The sequence below is a fragment of the Orcinus orca genome, chromosome 14 (genome assembly GCF_937001465.1).
Source record: "Orcinus orca chromosome 14, mOrcOrc1.1, whole genome shotgun sequence".
NCBI lineage: Eukaryota > Metazoa > Chordata > Mammalia > Artiodactyla > Delphinidae > Orcinus > Orcinus orca.
In genome coordinates, this window is record NC_064572.1 from 21,500,546 (window position 1) to 21,524,588 (window position 24,043).

A 24,043-nucleotide genomic window follows, 5' to 3' on the forward strand; every position below is an offset into this window, starting at 1 on the left:
CCTATAAATTTTCTTGAGAACTTAGCTTGATCTTTTTTGTTTATCATAATACTTCTGTCTAAAGGTTCTTTTTACATATGTTCACACTCAGAAGTCCTCATTAAAAGCTCATTTGGCACTTTTCTCCCATCTTCCTCCACAACCATAAGTAATTTTCCTACACTGTATTTTTAAACTTATCAACTTTTAGCAAAAACCATGAACAGATTTCACAGTGTATATCCCAGACTATATGTGCTATACATTCTAGTCATTACAAGGCTCAGAAAGTGATCAGGATAGTTAACAGAATTATATCATTGGTACAATTACTCAGCCATTGGTCTTTTAAGAACCACGGAATTAGGAAAATTTATGGGATTCCATTTGTTCAGAAGCTGTTAGAGTTGTTAGGGAGGTGACCTCAGTCTGTTCTCATGCCTACTCTTGTTAAAGTTAATGGGGTGCTCGCTTCGGCAGCACATACACTAAAATTGGAACGATACAGAGAAGATTAGCATGGCCCCTGTGCAAGGATGACACGCAAATTTGTGAAGCGTTCCATATTTTAAAAAAAAAAAAAAAAAAAGGTTAATGGGTTCACCAGGTCATATTGTTCTTGAGAAATAACTGTGGCATTCTTGATTATCTCTGGGCATTAGAAAACATAAATAAATCCCCATATCTCAATTCTGTTCAACCTGGATCCTTGAAAAATGAATTCCAGAGATGGCATGCATGCATGACCTAAACACAATCCCTGGAAACATTTCAAATATTTAAAAGATGGCGGACTTCAGAAATTGGATTCCTTTTGGTGAATTAAGGTGGTGAATTTTTTTCTTTTTTTCTTCTTTTTCTTTTTTTGTCCATGTTTGGTATCAGTAAAATGCACAAATCTGAAATTTTCATTTAAGAAAGGGATCTTCAACCTGCCCTATGATACATTTACTCTGGGTTTGCAGCCATTATTCCAAACCAGAAATGAGTTTTTTCCACTCAAGGAACCTCACACATAGGCAGGCCCGGCTCTCCTGTCTGCCCTGTGATAGGGACGTTGGTAAATAAATTTTGTATATATCTGGGATGGTGAATGAAAGCTTTGGTACTCATGTCCTGTGAGAAGAGGAGACACAGCTGCTTTCCTTGAAAATCTGAAGTGCTGTCACAGGCAAGAATACTTATTTTTTATGGCTGCAAAAGACATTACTAAGACAGTGAGTGAAATTTCTAAAGAAGCAGATGGTAAGTTATTAAAGGAAAAATGTCTAAGTGCAACACAGAGTAGGTCACCTTGTTGAAAAGTGAGGATCCTTCGAAGAACACTTGTAGCCCTGGGATTCTGTCATGTGTGATACTGCATTATTGTAAATGTTGGCTGCATAAAACAGCGCTGACGTGACAAATTGATTTTGGAGATTTTTCCCATTGACTTGGACTTTATACACGTATCCACAGTTATCCTCATAAAATGCATTTGAGGTAGGTAGGGACAAGGAGGTATCACTTTCTTCTCTTAACAGATGCAGAAACAGCAGCTGGGGAGATGAGAGAGATACATGTGGGCAGTGTTACCTCAGTCAGAACCAGGTGCTTCCCAGGAAGCATCACACCTCACTGAAATGTAGCTTTAGTGTTTAAAGAGAAGGTACATTTTTTGTTACAACATGGCTCCTCAATGCAAGCCAACCACTTCATCTGGTGTTCAGTTGAGTCAACAGCAATTGTTTCCAACACTGGGGGAGAAATAGGCAATGCTGGACTTACTAAGAGGTGGTGGGGTGTGTCAGGTTGCAGGATTGCGCCTTCCTCAGGCACTTTCTTCCTCACACATTTTTCAGATAATTTTGATGATACTTAACTTTTGCCATTCTTGTAACAATACTTATGACTTCACCGTATTTTACAATGAAGGTGGGGCTTATGGTGGTTTGAAAGAGTTGTCCAGGGGCCACGAGCTCCTTCATGACAGAGCCAGAGCAAGAATCAGAATATTGTCTTCATGAATCTTGGCCAGGGCTCTCTCAAAACATTGTGCCTCTTCCTTGACAAGAGTCCCAGATAAGGGAAGTTTATAGCAATACAATCTTACCTTAAGAAACAGGAAACATCTCGAATAAACAACCTAACCTTGCACCTAAAGCAATTAGAGAAAGAAGAACAAAAAAACCCCAAAGTTAGCAGGAGGAAAGAAATCATAAAAATCAGATCAGAAATAAATGAAAAAGAAATGAAGGAAATGATAGCAAAGATCAATAAAACTAAAAGCTGGTTCTTTGAAAGGATAAACAAAATTGATAAACCATTAGCCAGACTCATCAAGAAAAAAAGGGAGAAGACTCAAATCAATAGAATTAGAAATGAAAAAGGAGAAGTAACAACTGACACTGCAGAAATACAAAAGATCATGAGAGATTACTACAAGCAACTCTATGCCAATAAAATGGACAACCTGGAAGAAATGGACAAATTCTTAGAAAGGCACAACCTGCCAAGACTGAATCAGGAAGAAATAGAAAATATGAACAGACCAATTACAAGCTATAACAACCCTCAAGGAAGACTCCACAGCCTGGCTCTGAATTAACAGTTACTCTGGGGGAGGGAGACGCAAGAGGGAGAGGATATATGGGGATGTATGTATACATATAGCTGATTCACTTTGTTATACAGCAGAAACTAACACACCATTGTAAAGCAGTTATACTCCAATAAAGATGTTTAAAAAAAAAAAAAAAAAAAGAGTCCCAGATAATGGTCCTAAATGCATGCATTTGTTGATTATACAGTGGCTCTCAATGTCCTAAAATTCAGCTTAGTGTTTATTATCAATTATTGCACCTACTTAATGCAAGCCACTGTGGAGGATATAAATATCACCACTCCGTAATTTCTACACAGCCCCTGCTTTATAACAGAGCCACCCCAAATTGCCAAAGAATTCCAGAGTTTCAGATCTAAGTGTGTTAGAGTTTAGTGCACACATTTTTGGATACTTCAAATTGGTAGTTTGCTGACTGATGAGAGGGGCACTGCATTTACCTTGGTCAGATATATCATAGAGAAAGAGCTGATTATATGTCTCAATCCCTCCTCTTTGTTCAAGGGGGACCATCCATTTCCCTTATTCTCAAGAATGTACCACTTTATTTTTATCCCTACTTAAGTCCGCCTGTAACTTGACACCACAGCTGAAATTTCTTATACTAATATAATCCTAAACACAGGGCTGGTAGAAGGAACTGGGTTTCTTATTAGGTGAGGGACACCCTAGCATAAACACAAAGGAGCTTACAGGGGGGTAAAGGCAAATGAGTGGACACACAGTTAGTTACTGGGACTCAGAACAAAGTCCTGAGCTTGCCTGCAGGCTCTGGCTCTGGCCTACCTCTCCCACCTCCTCTAGCCCCACACCTCTCCTCACCCCTCTCCAGACCAGCTTCCTTCCGGAGCCTCACCAGTATCCTGCTCTCCCGCTGCACCACAGTTATGCTGGGTTATGCCTTCTGCCTGAAATGCCTTTTTCTTTCTTCTCCTCCTGGTTAATTTCTACTCAGCCTTCAGATTTCAAGTCGTCACTTCCCCAAGGCAGCCTCATAACTCTTAGAACACCACATATGTTCAGGGTCAGGTATAGCATATCTCACCATTGCCTTATCATTTAGAAGGGAGCCGTTCAAAGTGAATGCCCAGTTTGGCCCAATAGCTTCAGCAAGTCCCGCTTTAAGTTCTCACCAAAGAGATCTTGTCAAAATCACTGGAACTAACTACACATCCAACAATCCACTTATCCAGCCAGCCAGCCAGCCAGCCAGCCAACCATTCACCAGTATTCACTGGGGGCCCTTTATGAGCCAGTCACTGTAGTAGGTACAAGGGATATAGGCTGCCTCCTAACCAGATATATTTGGGGTAGCTGGTGAAGTTTTCTGAGCCATTAAGGCCAATCCCAGTCACTGTTGGCCTTTCTGGAATGGGATCTACATTACCCGGACTGGCCCTAGGACTTTTGCAGTCTTACAGGACTACAGTATCTAAATGGAATCCCTGACTCAGTCATTCTCCGTCCCATGATATGTGGCTGAACCACACTGGCACCATCTTGTCAGCTCCATCTTAGGCCCACAGTCCTACCCCATCTCTTTTTCTGAGTGACTGAGCTTTAGCCTAACTCACAAGGAATGCACCAAACCAGAGGAGTTCCCTATCAACTTTTACCCTTACCTTCAACTGATATGAAAACTTGAAGACTGCTTTTTGCTGACGCAGATGGTTAATGGTCATGAGACACCTGCCCCCCGCCCAGGGGGAAGGAAAAGCCCCCAGTTCCAGTTGGTGTGGACGTGCTTCTTACTTGGTAGTCAGATTCTATTTTTATTCTTAGCCCCTTTATATCCCCCTGTACCCCTTGGCAGTGCGGAGTGCAGCTGCGAGTGCCTCTGAATCATCTCTCTGCCTGATCCTGCCCGCCTGAATGTTAAGTTACCCACAATAAACTTCATAATTGCACTTCATGGAGTTGCCTGCTTCGTTTTTCAGTCACAGAGTTCCATCTTAGTTCAGATGATATTATTCAATATCTCCGCTTCCCAACATGTGACATTATTTTCTTCACAGCATTGATTACTATCTGAAATTATTCATTTACTTGTTTATTGTCTGTTCCCTACCGCTGCCTCGTGGGAGTGCCTGTCCATCTTATTCATTGAATACTGCCAAAATTCTGACTGATGAAAATTTGTTCAGTGAATCAGTGAATTGGTTCTAGAGAGAAAGTCCTTCTCCTGAGCTCTGATTTGGAGCAAGGTTAATGGATAGCCACTGATGACTGGGAGGTTACAGTGAAGAGACTTGGAGGAATCCCTGCAGTATGTACAACAGAACATAGAGAGGAATCTTTGGGGTGCCCCACCTGGCCTAAATGTTCTTCTTCCTTAGATGAAGGCAGTTTGCAGCCAATGCTGGTCCTCCCAGGGATAACATAGGCTCCTGCAAAAGGGAAGCTGGGCTAACAGGCAACCCTGCCTCTCCAGCTGGTAACAGAAACTCCTCTGAGATGACTATAGCAGTCATTCTAAAACTTTGGTGGGACTAATAATCACTTGGAGAATTTGGTGAAAATACAAAGGTCTAGGATGTATCCAACTTCACCAAGCAATGAAATTGAGCAGGACCCTGTGGGGCCCGTGTCCCCCATTTCTTGTTTGTAGAAAAAGGCTTTGTTTCCTAGGCCTTCCCTGAGTTCCAAAGAGCCAGACACAAGCAGTTACTAATTAGGGAAGTGAGGGAATGCAGAAACAAAGGAAAAGCAATTAAGCAAGATAAGTAATGATAATAGTTCAATGATAAGACAGAATCCTAGTTCCTCCTCAAGGAATATACATAACAATCTAACATATATCTTTGAGTTGTTCGGCAGAAACTAAGACCCCCGCCCTGGTAGAGGAGGGTGACTGCAAGCACTCAGACCCCAGACTGGTTGGAACCAGAAGGCTGATGATTAAGACTCTTAAAACACCACCCTGTTACCTCACTACCAACCAATCAGAAGACAGTCATGCACCTGCAGCCCTCACCCCAAATGTTGCCTTTAAAAACCCTTCCCTGAAGGCCATCAGGGAGTTTGGGTCTTTTGAACATGAGCTGCCTGTTCTCCTTGCTTCGTGCCTGCAATAAATACTGTACTTTACCACAACTCAGTGTCAGTAAATTGGCTTTGCTGCATGGTGGGTGAGTGGACCCAAGTTTGGTTCAGTAACAGCATCTGTGTTCTCTATTAGCTCTCTAGCTAATTCCGATACACACCAAAGTTTGACAGCTACTGCTCTGTATGGCTGCATATCCCAAAATTTATTCCATGGAACACTAGTTCTCAGAGTGTTAATGGTTAATTAAATAAATTATCAGATTAAATGTTTCCCTACTGCAGATGGTTCAGAATCATTAAAATGCAAATATGCATCGTGAATCTCTCAGAGGGGGAAAAGTGTACTATGCTTCCTAAACTTATTTGGCCATGGAACTATTTCCTCTCAGGAACATGTATTAACATCTTCTGCAACTACTGTAGTTAGTGTTCAGAATATACTTTGGTAAACATTTCAAAATTGCAATCACTGACTGCTGGCCTCCCCGCTGCCACCCCCAGCCACCTTCTTGGGAGAACTTCAGATCTATCTTAAGGCAGTACACATTTAACAGCCAGAGTGGCCAATTTTAGATAATTTGGGGGTCACCTAAAACCTTGCTTTTCAAAGTAGTCTGTGAAGCAATCTCCTGCATCACTTGGGAGTTTGTTAGAAATGCAGAATCCCAGATCCCCTCCCCCCACACCAGAGCTACTGAGTTGGAATCTGCATTTTAATAGGATCTCTGGGGGATTCATTCAACCAATATAGAGAAGTGGTTCTTAATGAGGGCAAGGGTGGGGAGGAGGCAGACAGAAATACATGGGGAGCCATTCAATATGCAATTACTGGCCCTTTCCTCATCATCCCCTATTAGAATTTCTGATTCACTCTTGGAAAAGGAGAGAAGGGGGAAAAGTCCCCCTTGGTACTGATATACTCTCTTGGATCTTCCTTTCTTTGGCTCCGTTTTTCCAAGCCTGGGCTCCTGCCTGAGAGAGTCGGGGACAGCAGTCCTCACAGATTCAGGAAACCCAGCAAGAAGCAAACCCTTCCTGAAATTTAAAGTGTTTAGAAAACAATAAATTATATAAATGAACTTATTTGGATATAATAGAGAGAGAAAAAACTTGGTTGTGACTCAAATTAATTAGTGTAAAAACTGCGTGGGATTTCATTATTGTTCTTAGGCTTCTTAGCACAAGTGAACTAAAAGTAAAACTCAAAGTTAGCCTGTCTCTTTATTCTTGAGAGCTTTCACCTCTATCTCTGAAATACTTTGTCAACTGTACCACTCTGTGGATCATCCAAGTAATCCAGCTTCTTTTTTTCTGTTTCTCTGGCCTTTCTCCAATTTCTGGCCCTTTGCTGTAAACCTAGATTCTCTCCTTTGCCTTGCCTTTTGATTTTCAGCCAGTATTATCATGATGTGCCTCAGTGTGGTTTTCTTTGTATCTATTTTGCTGATGGTTGCTTCTTGAATCTGTGGCAGAGTTTCATAAATTTGTGTGCTGCTATCGTTCTTCATTTGGAAAATTCTTGGCCATTATATCTTCAAATATTCCTTTTGCATCATCCTCTCCTGTCCTTCTGGGGCTCATGTGTATTACACATTTTCAGTGTGTCCTACATATCTTTTGTGTTTTATCCTATGTTTTCCATTCCTATTTTCTTTGTGCTTCAATTTAGGCATTTTCTATTGATCATTTTTGCTGTTCATTAATCCTGTCTTCTGTTTCTTTTTTTTTTTCCATATTTATTTATTTGACTGTGTCGGATCTTAGTTGAGGCATGTGGGATCTTTTAGTTGTGGCATGTGAACTCTTAGTTAGCGCATGGGGGATCTAGTTCCCTGACCAGGGATCGAACCTGGGCCCCTGCATTGGGAGCGCAGAGTCTTCGCCACTGGACCACCAGGGAAGTCCCCTGTCTTCTGTTCCTAAGCTCTATTAAACCCATAATATCATATATTTTTAAATTCTAAAATCTCCATTTGATTCTATTTAGAGATTATAATTCTCTGAAAAATTCTCCATTTTAAAATTGATTTTCTCAATTTTCTTGAACATATTAGACATAGACATTTTAAAGTTCTATTTTCTTGAACATATTAATCATAGTTAAAGTCCTTATCTGCTAACTCCAATGTGTATGTCACCTGTGGTTCTATTCCTATTGAATGTTTTTTCTTGTGGTTTTTAGTAATATGGTCCTGAATCACAGTATGTCTAGAATTTTTTTTATTGAATGCTGGTCATTGTGTGTAAAAATTATATAGTTCCAAATGACTTTTTATTTCTTCATGGTGGGTTTATCCTTTCCTCTGCTAGGCAGATGAAATTGAAATTGATCATCTTAAACCAATCAGGGAATGAACTGCATTGAGGCTGACTTTTAGTTTTGGTAAGGTTCAGTCTGCCTCTGACTTGTTTGTGTTACTAAGATGTTGTCCTTCAGGATTTTCTCAACTATCAGTAAATGTCTGGTGTGTTCACTGGTCTCCCTTCTCCTGGCAGGTCTAGTTTGTGTCTCTTTAGCATTATGAAACAGCAGAAAATTTCTTTCTGATTTTCAGAAGTTTTTGACATAGCTTGCAAGTCCTGAAGTCTAATCTTTGTTTCTCCAGTCCCATAAGTCTATGAAAAACATGTTAGTGTTTCAGAAGTTTTCTGCTTAGCTTTTTAATCACCTGCCCTCACAACTTCAGAAATTTGCAAATGTCAGGTGTATTGAGGGTTTTGTGTTTGAGGTCCCTTAAGCCTTTAATTATACCTCTGTAGCCCCACAAGACCATTCAAATCTCTGCTGGTTTTTCTTCCTCACAGCAGTCTGGAAAAATCTCAGATTGACAATCTCTTATAATTTGCATATGCCCCAAGGGAAAAAGTGACTGCAGATGCCAGAGAACTGAAGTTCTCTCCTCTTGAGAAATTTAGCCATTTAAAAAAAAATGAAATTTATTTATTTTATTTTTGGCTGTGTTGGGTCTTCACTGCTGTGCGCGGGCTTTCTCTAGTTGTGGCGAGCGGGGGCTATGCTTCGTTGCGGTGTGCGGGCTTCTCATTGCGGTGGCTTCTCTTGTTGTGGAGCACGGGCTCTAGGCACGCAGGCTTCAGTAGTTGTGGCGCGGGCTCAGTAGTTGTGGCTCGCAGGCTCTAGAGCGCAGGCTCAGTAGTTGTGGCTTGCGGGCTCTAGAGCGCAGGCTCAGTAGTTGTGGTACATGGGCTTAGATGCTCCGTGGCATGTGGGATCTTCCCGGACCAGGGATTGAACCCATGTCCCCTACATTGTCAGGTGGATTCTTAACTGCTGTGCCACCAGGAAAGTCCCTCAGAACTGAATATTCTTATCTTGCCTTTTGGATTGACACTTTGATCACATAATTTCTCTGGCTTTTCATTTTGTTTTCACTCTGGATGCTATTTCTTGGATCACCCTCAGCTCTGAGCCATGCTTATCTCTCAATCCCTCCCCCAGCAGAGGTTCCCAACACAGATCAAGTGTTTTAGGCTACCACCTGATCAGATGGAAGATTACCAGGAAAACACTATTATGAAATTAAAACAGTATAAGCTGAACACAGAGTGAGCCAAATGTAAGAAATCATTTTTGGTGGAAGAATGATTTTTGTATCCATAAGTAATGTTCACCTAACAAAAGAAAAGGAAGTATTTCCTCTAGATATTCATTATTTAAAGAATGCTTTTCATCTGAAATATTACCATGTTTTCCTAATACTGAATCCAAAAAGCAAACGTCTGATATCTTGAAAATAGAGCCTATTACTTCCAATCCTTTGATGACAGAAAATAGGAAAAATAATGGATTAAAGATTTTTGCGAGGCCTCGGATCCTGAAATATTAGATGGCAACTTACAGCTCAAAATAAACTTTTCCTATTCACATTGAAATCTTATAAGAGAGAGAAGGGGAGAGAGAGAAAAGGAAGTTGAACAGACATGTGCAGTAATCACACAGTATGAGGTTATTACTGGTCTGATGTGCTTCTTCAAACCAGTTATATGAACCCTTGAAGGCAAGGTCCCTCTGTAGCACAGTAATCCAGAGAATTTCAGATGATCTGAGATCTAATAGACCTATTTTATTAGCAGAATAGTTATTAGAAATAATACTAAAATGTGTATTTCTTTTTTATTTTTTTTTCTGGCTGAGTTGGGTCTTCATTGCTGCACGCAGGCTTTCTCTAGTTGCGGCCAGAGGGGGCTACTCTTCGTTGCGGTGCGCAGGCTTCTCATTGTGGTAGCTTCTCTTGTTGCGGAGCACGGGCTCTAGGCGCGGGCTTCAGTAGTTGTGGCTCAGTGGGCTCTAGAGTGCAGGCTCAGTAGTTGTGGTGCACAGGCTTAGTTGCTCCATGGCATGAGGGATCTTCCTGGACCAGGGCTTGAACCTGTGTCCCCTGCATTGGCAGGCAGATTCTTAACAACTGCGCCACCAGGGAAGCCCTAAAATATGTATTTCTACTCAAGAGAATCAACCTCAATAAATGTACTTACTTTGTTTACCAAATGACCACTTAAATTGTTCCTCAAAATTTCCAACATTGGGGGGCTTCCCTGGTGGCGCAGTGGTTGAGGGTCCGCCTGCCGATGCAGGGGACACGAGTTCGGGCCCCGGTCCGGGAGGATCCCGCATGCTGTGGAGCGGCTGGGCCCATGAGCCATGGCCACTGAGCCTGCGCGTCCGGAGCCTGTGCTCCGCAGCGGGAGAGGCCGTGGCGGTGAGAGGCCCGCGTACCGCAAAAAAAAAAAAAAAAAAATTTCCAACATTGGTCATCAACTCCTTGAATCTACTTGAGGTAAACATACTATTCTTACATACATTATAATGTTATGTTTACTTGAGGTAAACATACTATTCTTACATACATTATAATGTTTATTCATACATCAGCCTAATGCTGATTATTACTGTGCATCCTGTCTGAAGAGCTTGGAGTAGATTGTTTTAGTACTTTGTGCCATAGCAGTCATTTAAAAATTACTAGTAATGATTCCAGTGGATAAAACATTCATTAGTCTTTCATAAATAGAAACTGCTCTAAACATGAACAAAATGTCCATCTCATTTCTTTGCTAATGCCATGTTTCATTCAACTAAAGATATTTCCTGCAGCCTTTACCTTAAAGGGTTGGCATAGAAAGTGAGAGAAAATTGAAATCATCTCATGTCAATCAAAACCTTGGGACATTTGCTAATATGCTTCAGAGCTATTGCAGGTGAGGAAATCATTTTCCCTCTACCCTTCTAGGTTCTTGGCTGAGACTCCCCTGTAATAAAAGACAGATTAACAAGAGAAAAACAATTTTAAATACATATACAGCTACGTATAGATATGAGAGCCCCACAAAGATAGTGACCAAAGCACACAAAGAAACAATAAATTTGTGGAGAATGACAAGACAATGGGTTTTGGGCTAGGGGTAGTAAAATGATGAAGAAGTAACAAGGTTTGTTTAATACAGCCTTGTTGGCCGTTAATTCCCTGACTCTGGTGACAATGATGCCTCTTACCCTCCTGGTACAGGGAGTGTAACTTACTTTCTTTTTTTTTTGCGGTACGCGGGCCTCTCACTGTTGTGGCCTCTCCCGCTTTGGAGCACAGGCTCCGGATGCGCAGGCTCAGCAGCCATGGCTCACGGGCCCAGCCGCTCCGCGGCATGTGGGATCTTCCCGGACCAGGGCGTGAACCCGTGTCCCCTGCATCGGACTCTCAACCACTGCGCCACCAGGGAAGCCCAGGGAGTGTAACTTTGATGTGGAAGATTTATCTTTAAGGGGGACAAAAGGGTAGGAGAATCCTTTTTGCACCAGCTGTTTCTCAAGTACTTTTACTCAAAATAATCAATATGTCAAAGTGGCATATAGATTGGGGTGACATATTCTGAACCCCTACACTATTTACCTAACTTAAGCTAGATGTGCTTCATCATCCACAACTCAGACATTGTTGCGGCATTTTTGCCTTAAAGATGGACAGGACTTTAGAGATCTTTAGTCTCCTTCCTATTTTATACTTGGGGAAACTGAGATATGGATTGATATCATGACTTTCTGAGAATCACCTAGAGAGTAGCAGGGAAAGAAGGACAATCTGAGTCTCTTAATTTTCTTAAACTTGAAGCTCCTTGAGAGCAAGTAAAAAATTTACTTTTCTTCAGAAACTTACTTTTCTCTTACACTGCATCTCTCTATAAAAAAATACCTAAATCAGATTCAGGATTTATATTGTGTGTTGTATGCTACCTTTGTGCAAATAGAAAAAGGACATAATAGGAAATATATATTTGTAAAAGGAAACAATGGAAAGATAAACTAAAAACTAAAAAATTAGTTCCCTTTCTTAGGGGAGGGAGAGAACAGGAAGGAGGGGAGAGGGATACAATGAAGACTTCTCTGAATTACTTTGTTTTATGATTTTGATTTTGGAATCATGTAAATGTTTTGCATAATAAAAAACCAATTTAAACGTGTAAAACTGAAAGTAATGACAAAAATTCACAAATAACTAAAGGAATGAAAAGTAGAAACCAACATAATTACAGTTAGGAATGATTTTTAGTGGTCTACTTTCCAGTGGTGATATTCAAACATAACGATGAAAGACTCAACGCTGATGAATATTTCTAATGAAAGGAAAGCCAGCAGCAAATGTATGTATTCTGCTTTGATGCAGTCTATTTATCCTCAAAAATTGTGTAATATATGTTTCATGGCCAATCTCAGACTGTGTCATTCTTAAAGATGGTATGTACTAGTTCTGATTTGGGCTGTATAGGCAGATTAAATTCAGATCCACTATCTACTACTCATGTCACCTTGGGCAAATTAGTTAATTTCTCTATGCTTTCATTTGCATATATATAAAGTGCAAATAGTGATGGTTCCTACCTTAAGGACTTGCTGTGAAGATTAATGTAGATAATCCACGTAAAGAATTTAGCACAATCTCAGGTATATGGTGAGAGCTCAATAAATTTTAGCAATTATTTAAAGAAACACTGCTTCAACAAGTAAAAATAACTAAAAAATAAATAACTAAAAAATAAATAGATTTTATATTAAAAATGTTAACTACATTATACATACAAAAGAGTATATATAATATATGGGAATAATTTTTTTAAATAATAAAATGAACACTCAGGTACTCCTACCCAGCTCAAGATACAGAACATTTATAAGGAATTTTCAAGTCCCTGCAAATAATACTTTCTTTAGTTTTGTTTTAGAAATTTTTAAAAAATGAGGTTTTACTGTATCTTTTGTGATTAATCTTTTCTCAACATTTCTTTATTTAGGATTCATACTTGCTGCATTTCACTCAGTTTCATGGTTGTAAGATGCTCTATTACATGAATGCACCACAACTATTTTAAAAATTCACTCTACTATTGATGAGCATTTGGACTGATTTCAGTTTTTTGCTATTACTAGTGTCAAATGACAAAAATAATAAAATTTAGTAATGAGTGTGATGACTTAACTTCCAGAGACAAAGTATATGTGGTTACTGTAATCAGAATGGTTTTACCCACAGACACCTTTGGTAGCACCTTATTGATGTCCCTTGGACTGAAATAGATGGGCAGCCATTTTGTTTGGTACCAGAGATCTAAGTCATTGACAATCATGTTCTCATCCCAATTTCCAACCTGAGCCAGCTCACAGGGCCCTGTGAATGGAGGGGAATCTAGTCAACTTGATCAAGGATCCTGCAACACTGGCACAATTATGTACTGTAAATCTGTTATTAGCCTTTCCCACAGGAATCCGTGGCTGTTTACCAAAGTTAATCCACAGTAGGCAAAGTAAAATACCCAGATTCTTCAGGACTGACTTCTCTGAATAAGTCTCTTTTACTTCTCAGAGCTCTGAGCTGATACACAACCCCAAGGACCCAAAAGGCCCTTGAGTTTTATCAGTAAAAGTAGGGGCTTTGGAGTTGAGGTGAAAAATGGAATTTTAACCTAAATCCACATGGCAGTTGGCCTAGGAGGTCTGCAAAGCCATACTGTGCTAATCTTTGAAAATATGATTGAAATAGATTTAATCAGCTACTGGAAACATCCCCACGTTGGCATCCTCACCTTTGCAGTAAAGCTTTTGTGATAGGAGAGGCCCAGTAGAAGTCCATAGATTTGCTTCCCCCAAATAGTATACAATAATTAATACTACATCCCTGAGGTAATTGCAAAGATCACTGCCACTATCAAATCTCGAAAGCTGCAGGGCCATTGATTCATTTCACATCAACATTAACTCATCTGTTTGGTCCATGCAGAATACAGATGAATCTGGAATAATGACAGTGGATTATTGCAATTACTACTGCAGATGTTACAGGTGTGGACTCCTTGCTGGAACAATAGCTGGTATTAGCTATTGATCTGGATAATGATTTTCCCCCTCTATTCTGAATAGCAAAAAACACCAGAAGCAGTTTGCTTTCATCTGTCAGGGGTAGCACTATACTTCCATCATCTTCATTTGGAGCTATGTCAACATTCTGGGTTTTTGCAATAAACTAGTCCACAGAAACCAAAGGTGTCTCACCATTCTATAGTACAGTGTGTTAGTTCATTACATGGATGACTTATGCTGATTGGACCAGGTAAGTAGGAAGTAACAGGTACTTTAGGTGCCTTGGTAAAATACTTGCAGCTAGAGGTGGGAGAAACACCCCATGAAAATTCAAGGTATGCCATCTTGGTGAAACTTCTAGTTGAGTGGCTTGGGAAATGTGGTTATCTCCTAAAAAAAGGAAGACAAATTGCTATACCTTATACTCTTATCACTAGGAAGGCTTGATGGGTTTCTTTGGATTTTAAAGGCAACATACACCACATTTGAATGTGCTGTTCTGACACAGTACAGGTGATGACATGTAAGTTTGCCCGCTTTGAATACGCTTAGAATAAAAGAAGCTCTGCAGCTGGTCTAGACTGCTGTGCAAGCTGTTGTGCGCTTCGAGTGTTATGACCCAGCAGAGCCAGCAGCTGGAGATGCTGTAGGGAACTTTGAGATATGCTCTAGGAGAATCAGAGTGCATATCCTTAGGATTTGAGAGCCAAGCCATGCCCTCTTCTGAATATAATCATTCTGCATTTATGAAATAATTCTTAGCTTTCTACTGGCACCTAGAAGAGGCTGAATGCTGAAACAAATCACCATATGAACATGCAACTTAAGTAGTCCATCATGACTTAGGTACTACCTCATCCATCGAACCATAAAACCGGATGTTCGTAGAGCACTCCATGATCACAGGGAAGAGAAAGAGCTATCTCTGAGACTGACGGTCAGCAGATGTTGAAGACTAAACTAAGTTGTGTGAGCAGCAGGCTCAAGCTCCCAGGGCACCTGTTCCTGTCGTTGCCATCTCTGGCTCAACTCATACCTCTGGTCTTTTAAAGAGTTCCCTATGACTGACTGAAGAAGGAGTTCCCTATGACTAGTTATCTGGGCCTTGCTCATGGATGGTCTCACACAACATGTTAGCTAGGAAGAGACTTATTACAATGTTAAATGAACTTGTGAGAACTAACATATATAGTAGATGTTCCATAAATGTTAGTCTAGCTCAGCAATTTCCAAACTATATTCTGTAGGACGTCACTAAATAAGATACTCAAAAAGAATTTCTGGTCTAATAATTTTGAAGATTTTTGAATAGAAACTTAAAAAAAAACTGCAGGAATTCTCAAGGAGATAAGATACCGAGATACATTTTGAATTTCAGCATTTCCTAAACTTATTTGACCTTAAGAACCCTTCTTTGCAGAGCATTTCACAGGAATAGTGCTTTACAAAATCTACTGTGGGGCTTGTGATTTTTAATAATTTAGACTTTGACAGAATGTTAGTTTTGCTAGCCAGGAATGAAAGTGTTAAATTTTTATACTAATCACTAGAATGTAAGATATGCTCTTCCTGGTTATTCTAAAGGACTAGACTTCGTAGTTCAGAAAGAAATTTTAATAGAAAACCTTTGCCATGAGGGTAATGTAGGTGACATTACCTAAAAGGAGGTAAATCAAGTTTAGTGATGATTTTTCCATTTTGTAATAGGGATTAGGGTTATAAGGAGATCACAGCTCTGTGAATCCAATTAGGATATAATGAAATACAGTCTTTGAGCTTCCAAACCATTGATTTAGAAAGAGAAAAAATATGATAATAAGCATGATATTTGCACTATGATTACATATTAGGCTATTCAGATTATTAAAATCATTCTTACTGTCAAAACTGAATGTACCTAATTTTGCATTGAAGTTCAGGGAGTCGGCAGTATATTACACTTTCTTTTGAGACACTGGTGGAAGGCATTATAAACAAGATAAGGACATGTTAGGATAAAGAAAAAAATGAGATCTATTTACAAATGACTTTTTGTTATTAATGAGCTTTCATAATAGACCATATCAACATTATTATGTGTAGAAAGAACAACAAAAAAAATGATCGATCAAGCCAAATTTCTGAGAACTCTATTAATTTGAGAAGCCCAGGAGTGAGTCTGCCTATATCCAAGTTTAATTTTGATCCCATCCTTACTATCAAATTCAACATTTAATGTTCTGTTTGTAAGGGAAACGAGATGAAGAGGTAGTAAAGTATAAGGGGGTAGGGTTTGTTTGTTTGTTTTGCAAGCACCATATCTAGCTCTATTGCACCTATTACATAATATTGTAGACCAGCTCCTCTCAACCTGGATTTTGGGAGAGAATTAAACTGTGATGCCCTCAGAAATCCATTGTGCACAATGAATTAACTTCCCTCCTATGCATCAAGAGCATCAAGAACACAGCTAGCTATGTCCCATCCTTGGAATCACTGAGGAAATTGTCATTCAAATAATACTCTTTAGGGCTAATTCTCTAGTGGAACCTAGTTTGATAGGGGCTGCTCTGGACTACTGATTCTAAAATACCAGTCAATGAAAGCTTAAAAAATTCCTACATATTCTGATTCAGTTGATCAGGAATAGATTCAATAGCAGGTTATAAATATTCCTGTAGGTATTTCTGATGTAACCAAGTCTAGGAACCACTGCTGCAGATATAAACATTGGTTACCAAGATGCCTTATGAAACAAGGGTTCTGTGGCCCAAAGTGCTCCTGTTCATAGTTAAAAAATAATTATCCCAAGTTTATAAAACTTATTTTAACATGGAAAACTTTTTTGCTGGATACCTGTAGTCATCTTGTGGTACTAGAGTGCCACAGAAGCACTTTGGGAAGTGAGATGCTAGAGAATAGCTGGTGGCGTCTGTGAAGGTTGACTTTAGTAGAATCTTTTCCAACTAATTTCAACCCAAACTTCTTGCTATATTACATTTAGAAATCCATCCTTTTGGGTCTTGGAAGTTTCTCAATTTCAAGAGTCCTTTGTTTTTTAAACTTACCCTACCTCACTTATTACAAAATAAATTTCAGATGGATCAAAGTTCTAAATGTTTATTTTTTAATCCTTAAAATTAAATGAAGAAAAAAAAGAATAATTAAAAAAATTTTTGGAGTGGAGATGGCCTTCCTACATAAGACAAAAAACCTATAAGCAATAAAGAAAGGGTTGATAAATTTATTACATAAAATTTAATACTTCTGTGCAGCAATTGTGTCTAAATATGACACACGCTCATACAGGTACATATGGCTATATACTCACCATATAAAAGAGGAAAATATTTGTAATATATATGTTAGGCAAGGGATAATTTCTTTAACAGGCAAAAAACTCTTAGAATTCAGTAAGAAAATGACAGGCAACCTAAGAGAAACTATACATATGAACAGACAGTTCAGAGTACTAACTACAAATTCTCAATTTATATTTTAAAAGAGGGAGCTAAATATGGTCCCGCCAAAGGTCTTTATGCTTACTGTTTCATCTGCCTAAATCACTCTTTCCCCAGATATCTATCCTTTACATTCACACCTTCACCTATGAAGCTTTTGCTTATATGTCACTTTCTTATGAGGCATCCCCTATTCAAAATTGCACCCCTGACTGCCAGCATTTCCTATTCCCCTTCCCCACTTTACTTTTCTTCTGGTATTTACAACTATTGGCTATACTATTTTTTTTCTTATTTATTTGGTTATCGTTCATTTCTCCCCATTAGAAGGCAACGTTCATAAGCTCAGGGAGCTTTGTCTCTTGTGCTTACTGCTCTATCCCTCACACCAGACTGGTACCTGGAACAAAGTAGGAATTAATTATTTGTTGAATTAATGAATGAATAAAGATATGCTCAAGTCTGTTACAATAAAAGAAGTGCAGGTCAAAACAACCAGGTTTTCATTTTGACTCTGTAATGGTAACCTGTCAAAATCAAAATATATGAATCCCTCCCTTGATGCTAAAGCCTATACAGGGGTTTTATTCTTGTAATTCAAGAACCAGACTCTTCACCTTTGTCTCCAATCCTGATTATGTAGTTCACTTTCTTTATTAATGATGTCACTGATGTCTAGTTCTTGACCCCGCCTTCTCTCTCTCACTGTCTCCATGCATGCTTATCTGGATGACTCCAGCTGTTTTTGGTTTCCCATCTCCAGCCTTGTCCAGTGCCCCACTAACCAGAAATATAGCTCTGCACCTGCCTCTTCCATGTTCAGATGCCTCTGTGGTCTGTTCCTCGCCATAGCAGTCCAGGTCCTCCATGATCTAGTCAACTGCCCTTCAGTCTCCCCTCCTAAACATGCACAGGCCAAGTTCCAGTCTCCTGAACATACCCAGAACTTTCTTCCTTTATAGTAGTTCGTTGTTCTTTTATGAGGTGGTCAGTCAGGTATGGCCACAAGAGGGGCACAGGAGAAGCTCAGGAAAAGCAAGTGTGTTATAATGACTGATCCTAGAGACAGAGGCACGCCACACCAGGCAGGGCCATGGGAGGAACACCAGGTTTTGGTCAGCCGGCAGATGACAGGAGCCAGAGGAAAGCCAGAACTAGAGCCTTTAAGGGGTTTCCCTGGGAAAGGCCAGGCCGGCCAGGGGAGATAGTTTAGGATTGGCTAGTTTGAATAACTTTGGCAGGCTCTATGCCTTCGTGGTGGTCCCTGGTTGCCTGGCACTTGGCCCTGAGATGATTAAAGCAGAAGAATGTTGCCTCCATGGGTATAGGGGCCAGAAGAGGAGGTAGGGCTCTGGAATGGTAAATTTGCATGTCAAAGGCCTGCTCGCAGCTGGGTCTTTTGCTATCTCTACTGGTTAGCCCCAGGAGAGGCAGTCTCTACTCAGCCAGAAAGGTTTGTAAGATGTCCAAACATCATAGTATATAGAAAATGAACAATATAAACAATATAGTAGTACTCTGTCTATGCTGTTTTCACAACCTACAATACATTTTGCCAAACATTCCCTTTTTTCCATAGCTATTATTGAAATTGTATTTAGCCTTTAAGTCCCAGTTCAAATATTAGTTCTCCCTGGGAAGTTTTCTGATTTCTCCCAGCAGGAAACACTATTTCCCCACTGTGCTCCCATAACACTTTGTAATTTTCCTTTTACATCCTGCCTTGGTAATTTGTGTACTGCGCTATTTCACTTCACAGTGTTACCCCAGAGGAATGCTGACCCCCACTAATCACCCTGCATTTGCTCCTGTTCAGTCTATGAAATGAGGAGGGAAATGGCTCCCGTCCCTCTCTGCTAACACTCTACAGATGCTAGGAGGCAGCTCCTTGGCTCTGTTGCTGTGGTAGGTACCAGTGCTATAGATCAGAGCCTCCCTCTTGCGGAACAGTCTTCAGAGTTGCTGAAAAATCAGCCATGGAAGACTTAAACTTATGAAAAACTTCTGCATTCACTTTATTTGAACATCACAGAGGTCAGTGTGATGGAAAATCAAGGGTGGTACAGGAACTCTGTAGCTTCCACCACAGGTTAAGGCAGAGAACCAGTTTTTACACTATCCCTTACCAGGCTTGCTCTGTGATTGATCCTATGTGATTAATTCCCTTGGTCTTTCCAGAGACAGGACCTAGCAGGAAACATGTTGAGACATGGATACTATGATATTCACCTTATGTGGCCTCTTCTACCCCAGCTCTTTAGTGAGAACACTGATAGTACTATTGACAGACTGGAAATATTAGATTTTTAAAAGACCCATGGGATGTAGACATGTACTCAAAGATGCTGGGTCTCATGCCCTTTCCTTCCAACCCAACATTAGAGGGGCCCATAGAGGGGCCCTCCCAGAGCACACAGTGGTCTCCAGGATTGGTGGGGCTGAAACTCATTCGAGTAATGCTGAATGTGGCTTGTCACTCCAGAATCTCATTCCCTAGATGTGCTCTCTTTCAGAGGCTCTCCCAGTGGTGTGCTAGTAAATGTTTTATAACTGGCTTGGGGGGTAGGGGTGAGGAAGGCCCCAATTTATAGCACTTGCCATTTTCCTTGGTGTAAATGCTCACACCATGGCCAATTTCATGACTACCAACGCACAGTCACCGAATGGGGAGCTGGGAAGAGAGGCCCACACTGGGCTCTCTTTAACTGATAGGAACTGGCTCTAGCACGTTTCTGCATTCTCTGTCTCTCTGTGCAATTGGTTCTGTCTCCAACCAGAAATGCCTCTGTGTGTCAGCTCTAGTTATGGACACTGAGTTCTCCCAGGAATCTCCCCAGCCTCCATGTAAACCTGTGGATGCACAGAGTGAGAAGTGGGAGTGCTTGTCATCATGTTGCCTATTGTGCATGTCCAATAGTGTATGCCCCAATCTCAGCCTTGGCCCACTTGAGAAATACTGTTTCACACATTGCTAGTGTTGACTAAATAAATACTGATTGCTATTAAATACTGATCCTCAAGCACCTAGCCTTGAGGATGTCAAAGTGGCTTGTGTTAAAAACCGAATTATTGGGTTGGGCAAAAAATTTGTTCGGGTCTTTCCGTAACACCTTATAAGCATATCTGCCATTTAAATAAATTGTTTAAGATAAACTTCCTTAGGGATTTCTGAGTCCTTCTGATGTCCTTTTACAAAATGCTTAAATGAGGATCTACTCTAAACAACAAATAGAACTAGCTTTTGACCTTTTTAATAAACTAGAAGATGAACAAATTTATCTAACTGTTGGTTAGATAAATGACAAGTTGGGAGTCAATTTATTACTCTTCAACTGTGTGTGTGTGTGTGTGTGTGTGTGTGTGTGTGTGTGTGTGTTTATGTGTGTGTGTGACTCCCTGGTTATCCATATCTTAGCTCTCCACAGTTCAATTTATTGGGGACATTGTAACATCAACTGTGCCATTCTTCTAACCTTTCTGAAAGTTTCAATACCTGGCTTATAACATCGGGGGAGAAATGAACTTCTTCTCTGTCGATGGGTTTGGGGCTGTTGTCTCTCTTTTGCCTATCAGAAACTAAGAGAGTTTGAAGCTGGATGTTTTGCCTACTACTAGGAGTCATAATTGGAACTGGGGAAAAGGTAAAGTGCTGGTGTTTTTGCACTAGCACTGCTTATCACTGAGGCTTACTCAGGTTCCAGCTCAGTTCTGCCGGCATGCTTAGAATGAGGTGATGCTAAGGTTATGGTGAGTGTGGGCCAACTCCTAGGTGAGGGCTGACTGGAGCCAATCACCAGTTCTCAAAGGGCAGGTGGTAATAACTGAGCAAACTCTTATGAGGATCAGTGACATTTTTACATTTGTTTTTCTGGTAATGAAAGAAATAGTCATTGAAGGAAACTTACAAAGTACAGGAAAGCATAAAATCATGCCAAATCTCAGAAAGAGCAACAGTTAACATTATAAATAAAAAAATTAGACTGATATTGTGTGTGCATAGTTTATATGAATCTTGTCATTAATATTCTTAATGACACTATATTATTCTATCCTATGAATTACTGTAGCTGATTTAACTCTTACTATTCAACATAAGAATGATTTCACTGTGATAATAAAAAGTTAAAGAACATCCTTGTACCTAAATCTTGTCTATCTCTTGGATGATTTGATAGAGATGGAATTATAGACGTAAAATTGTTAGATAAAAAAGTAAAGACAGTTTTAAGGTTCTTGTTTTACAGACCTGAAATTGCTTTTGAAAAAGGGTTTCAAAGATTGTATTTCCATGAGATTCTCCCAAGAAAACAAGGGTGAAAGCCCTTCTTATTTTAAGATATATAATATAGTATAACTAATATAATATAAATAGAATGGAATGGACCCTTGCGAAGTTCCTATCTTTTAAGCTTTATGTGCCATAAAGCTAATGCTCTGGAGAGAACAGGAAGTGTTCTTGCATCACAATCCTGCATCACTCACCACCGAAGTGCAAGCTGCCAAATGGGAAGGAAGAAGAGGCGCCAGCAAAGTTTCTGGGGCTATGCAGATACTCAGCTAAGCTGGAGAGCTTGCTGGGTGGAATTTCTCTGGTTACGTTCCTTTGTGCTGGAACACCAAGCATAAGGTATCTGACAAACAAGATGTAATATGACATAAGGTGTGGCCTTAGGTGTATTCCCGAATGAGTGGCTGTCACACCCGTCTTCTAAGTAGGTGGTAATAAGGATTAAGAGTCTAATCCTATCATTTTGCTGCTGTTTTTATTTATCATGTAGGGTGTAATTATAGTGTTTCCTTTTTAAATGGCTGTTAATGTGTTTGGCCAAGGGGGAAAACCAAAGCTGTTGGTAAAAGTCAAGTGTTTCACTGTCTGTCTCTATTATGTTCCCTGGTTGCAGTTTCAGCAGCCCTGCCCGGGAGGACTAACTTTTTACAAATAGGTCAACAAATCTATTGATTTTGACCAACATCCGCAGATTTTGAAAAACACAATGGCCTTCCCCCTGCCTGCTCTTACTTGTGAAATTATTATCAAGTAATGATGCTAATAGCATTACTAATAGAAAACACTACTGCTCTTAGGTATCCTTCCTGAATATTCTACGCAGAAACAAAGATATATGTATGTATATGAACACTTAAAAACAAACCCACATGGACCCAGACTACATACATGCATACTGTTCTTAGTTCACTTTACAATATGTCCTGAACCTCTCTTTTCTTTCCTTTCCTTTCCTTTTTTAACAGCAACATAGTCTATGTATATCTCTAATGTAATTTTAAAAATTGGTCCCCTACTGATGGATATATCCTGTTTTTGATGGTTTCAATCATTGCCCCACTGTAGATCCCAGGATACTTTCTGGAGTGTATGTTTACGATGAATTTATAGGTCTAAGGGTATGTGTCACAAAATAATCTTTCAATGATAAGGACAAAGCATAACAGATAAAGAGCTTCTGGATATAAGAATAAAGAATGGGTAATATTTTAAAGAGGGTTTCACATAAAGAACCATCTGATAAATTTTCCATTCTGCCATTTTAACTGGAGAGGCTTAAGTGCATTTGTTATTTTTTTGTTGTTGCTTCTTTTTTTTCTTAGTACCCTGTGCAAACAGAGACTCCAATAATGATATTGAGATCCAAAAATGACACTTAAAAACAAGAAGATTTGATGTAGAGGAAAGAACAGGAGACCCAAGGTCATGTTACAGTTGGTCACAAACGACATTGTGATCTTGGACAAATCACCTTTTGAGATCTCAGCTTTCCTGTCTGTAAAGTGTTGGAAGATCTTTTAGAAAACTATCTTTTAGAATGGTTATATGTGATTTGCTGCCAATTAGGCTTCTAGTAGTATTGTTCATGAGCAGATGCTGGTCAAGTCTGGAAGTCATGGCCCTTTGAACATGGGCTCTGTTGACGAGGAGGTAAGCCTTTGCCCAGATTAGCACTGCTGGATGCTGAGAGGCAAATAGAAGATATTTTAGGAGAACAGTTTTCATGTTTTCCACATTGCCTTTGTGATTTGGCCCAAGACATATGTTCATCAGCTCCGGGAGGAATTTGAGCCAATACTCTCCTTGACTTAGCCCTCAGAATCTTCCATAGTAAAAAACAATCTTAGGGATGATAGAATGTCAGTGTTGCTCCTATATTTTGAACAACTTTGGTCTTTTTCACCTTGGAGTCTGATATTCAGAAAGTATTTCACTGAATGGGTGCCTTGGTATTTACAAACCTAGCATAGAAAGACTGACCATTGACATTTTCTGGATTCTCTTTCTAAATCCCTCACTTACACAAATAATTAATATTTTAAAATTCCTTAAAGACCACTGTCTTTTTAGACCACTGTGAGTAAATTAGTACTTCCATATTTTCAACTTAGTGCAATGCTAGGTAAAAAGTGAATGCTCAAGAAACAATAGTAACTATTACTATTATAGTGACAGAAGCTGAGCAACTTTGCAATAGTGAATCAATATAAGGTTCAAGGCCTGAAGGACTTTCCAATATATCAGTAAGAGTGAAGAGAATCTAATTAGAAAACATAACTTCTTTATCTCAAATAGTATTAAAAAAAATCAGTTCCCAGAAGATTTTA

The 24,043-nt window shown here is 39.7% G+C and overlaps 1 long non-coding RNA gene and 1 other non-coding gene across 2 annotated transcripts in view; one reads left to right on the plus strand and one right to left on the minus strand.

The window, feature by feature from the left end:
• The window catches only part of LOC117196649 (uncharacterized), a 58,617-nt gene that overhangs the window by 4,618 nt on the left and 29,956 nt on the right, over positions 1-24,043 (minus strand). The window lies entirely within an intron of this gene.
• Positions 444-550, plus strand: LOC117196656 (U6 spliceosomal RNA). The gene has a single exon (XR_004476944.1). It is a non-coding gene; the product is annotated as a U6 spliceosomal RNA (small nuclear RNA).